The sequence below is a fragment of the Leptidea sinapis genome, chromosome 32 (assembly GCF_905404315.1).
Source record: "Leptidea sinapis chromosome 32, ilLepSina1.1, whole genome shotgun sequence".
NCBI classification, from domain to species: Eukaryota; Metazoa; Arthropoda; class Insecta; order Lepidoptera; family Pieridae; genus Leptidea; species Leptidea sinapis.
In genome coordinates, this window is record NC_066296.1 from 4413847 (window position 1) to 4417399 (window position 3553).

Sequence of the window (3553 nt, forward strand, 5' to 3'; positions counted from 1 at the left end):
GTTCAGTAATGAGTTATTGTTCGCACGGAGTCGTTTAACCGCATAGTTGTATTAATAAGAGCCATTTCACATAAATGTAAGGTACCTATAAGTTGGCCTGAACGGTGCTGTGTTGGGCACAAATATTTGGAAGATATCTAGGACTAAGTACTGAAAAATTATTTTCCGTGTCAGCTCCGACTTAAAAAGATTATATTAAAATATATATAATAGGCAAAGGAATGAATTCATATATTAATATGTTTTTTTTTATATTAATTTGATTTTTAGTACATTAATTATGGTACATAAAAATATATTTCATACATTACATTAAAATCACGTTGTGATTGCAGCCCTGTACATGTAAACATGAACTATATAAGCTAACTCATAACCGATCCTTGTGTTCATCGGATTTTTTTTTATCATAACTTGAATATATTTCTTTCATATCTTATAATATTTTATCAACTTTATTTACTTCACTTCATGTGTAGTAAGTATAAATATCAATAGATATAAAAAATAAAACTCATGTTCTCTTATAAATAATCGCAGAAAAACAGAAACACCTACCTACCTACAAAATCTTATGTCAAAGTCAAAAACTATGATAGAAGTTACATTGACAGTTGACATAATATGATATCGAATTGAGATTTTACTATCAGCCACATGTAATCGATATCCAAAGTTAAATAAATAAATACTTTTTAAAATACGTTAGCTAATACTTTAGGTAACTGGATAATAAAAAAACTACTAGTATATGGTTCATGAGGCTAAGTTATACTAGACATATATATCTGTATTCATTTGTTTTTGTAATGAAAAAATCGATTAATATTAACCGGTTCTCTTCCAAACTATTTAATAACTTTTAAATAATATTTTCTCAAATAATAAATCGATATAAAATTAATGTGTACAAGTCAGTACCAATTTGGTTGTTCTCCTTCTTTTCTGAAGGCATGATAGAAGCTAGGTATGCATATTAAAATGGCGGAGATAATATTATGTTAGAACAGCGAACGTCGCATGACACATAACCGTGCTAATTGCACATACCCGCATGTCAACTAACACTCTCTTGCTCGTTTTGTTGAACTGAAAAATTCGTCGATGAAACGAAAAAGCGAGACAATACATAAATTCATAAGATTGAACGTGGGATAAAATGAGATAGGAAGCATTATGCAGTGTTTTGGTACCAGTCGATCATAGTTGAAGAACAGATGGATAACATACATAAGAGTATGACCCGAGTATACCTTATTAACCAACACTGCGTCTTCCGGTACGTGGTTCATGGCCATTCGAGGACTTAACTGCCCCGCCGGCCATCTGTCCGTCGAAATATATGCCCTGCCTACTGCCACTTCAGTTTTGCAATCATTTGGGCTACCAAATTGCTTCGGATGGAGAAATCAATGTAAAGTAGAATCCGAAAATATGTATATATTTAAATATTTTTTGACACATTTTGTCTAACGGCCGTTCCCAATATACTATCTACAGATAGAGATAAATTACTACCTTCTTCTGTCAATAATCTAAAGCTGTCCCAATATACCCGATAAGTCATTCTTATCGCCTTATATTGGGACGGGTAAAATTTCCATACAAACTTTTATATCGCTGCTAAGCTATACGTCGTCCCATTGACAGACAGTGTGCACGGATAAGGTGAGTTACCCTCAATAAGTTTATTGGGACAGAAAAGTCAACGATAGTTACGCTTTTTTAAGTAAGAGATAGACTGAATATTGGGAACGGCCGTAAACCAGATTTCTAGATTTAGATTCAATTTCGCGAGGTTGTTGACGAATAACGCGAGCACTGAATATTTTGGCTCGATGCGGCGCCTCCGTCAATTACACCTGGTAAAGATTGCACTTAACACTGAGACCTCATATCATGTATTCCTTTGATTTCATAGTTTCGAAAGTTTACTAAAACATTAGTTGAATTACTTGAATTGATGCAAGCGTAACTGGCTTGTTAGTAGATGGTGCTACGTTCACCCGCCACGCCACACGAGTTTCATTTGCTGTGATAGACATAAGTACTGATGTCATAGATCTCATCTAACGCACTAACTAATTCATTTGTGTTATCATTGAATAATTTTAATGGATTGTCTGTAATTAATGTAATTGGTGTTAACCGTTTTAATTAAAGTAAACAAATCAGTATCAGTTCCCCAATCGTTTATTTTCAATATCACATTGTTATGAAATCTGTTTTCTTACTGTCGAGCACCTTAGTTTCTTCTTAGTAGGTAAATGTTTTACCTACTGAGCGCTTTATTATTGGTGATCAATATTAGCTAATTCAAGAGGCCATTATAAATCAATACAAATGTGGTACATTAATAGTAATAAGATCACAAATTCTTAATTCGCCGTAGGTAGGTAGAGGTTCCCTGTAACTGATGGTCCTCCCGAGCCGCCACAGAACATTTGGAGTGACAGCGCGATGTCGTACCACATTATTTATTTCTTGCATCTCGTTATTTATTTATCATTATTTTCGTATATTTAGTAAATAAATGTTTTGCAATTAATTTGAATATTTTATTTGGCCTCCATGTAAGTATAAATATAATATGTGACTAACATTCTGTGAGCCCGTTCTGATTTACGAGCTCAGAGGTGATCGAGAGTTTTTTTACTGCAAATCGTACCTACGGATTGTTTTAAGGACTCTAAATTATCTTGACGTCTAGAGCAAGCCGTACTCTCTAAAACTGACCATAAATCATAATCCAGCTGATTAAGATCGTAACTGGACGGGACGGCCAGTCTTAAGTCCGATACGTTCGTTTTCAACCAAGACTGCGTAGACCGAGCTTAATGACCAGGCGCCTTGTCTTGCTGGAAGGACCATTCTTGGTTATTGAATATGGTGTTGTGCCGATGATTTGATACCTTTTCCACAAAAGTATGGCTCAGTCACTCCTTCATAGCAAATACCCCACCAAACGTTTGCGTCCTTACTGAAGTGACTAAGGCGGAAGCCTAGCATGACGGGTTCGAGCGAGTTAGCGTGCGCAGGTTTCAAAGATTCCTATCCGCGCGTTATGGCCGCACTACGAGCTTAGTCAGCAAGCGACTTAGCGCGCGGGCGGCGGGGATAACAAACTAGTTCAGTCTTATCGCTCGGCGTGTGCGCGGCTGCATATTGTTTGTTGTAAAATGGTGGTAAATACTGAATTGTTTGTAAGTGCAAATTATCTAAACCACCTATATGGCAAAGTAAACATCCACAGCACAGTAATTTTTAGGGCATAACCTTAATTCTACAATACAATACAAATAAAAATCACTTATGTCTCTGTTTTTATTTATTTCGTGTACACATCTCTAATGTTCAACACCCCTCATCTCAGAATCGGGCTGTCAAGTAAAAATACTAAATCCGCTACGAGAGCTCGCGGCATTTAGTGTGGACGCACACTAACACGTTTTCGTTGGTCTTCAGGCTTGAGCGTACCCATCGGATCTTATAAGAAACTAAGTTTTTCCATTTAAACCAAACAACCAAGTTAACACCAATAAAAAAGACGATA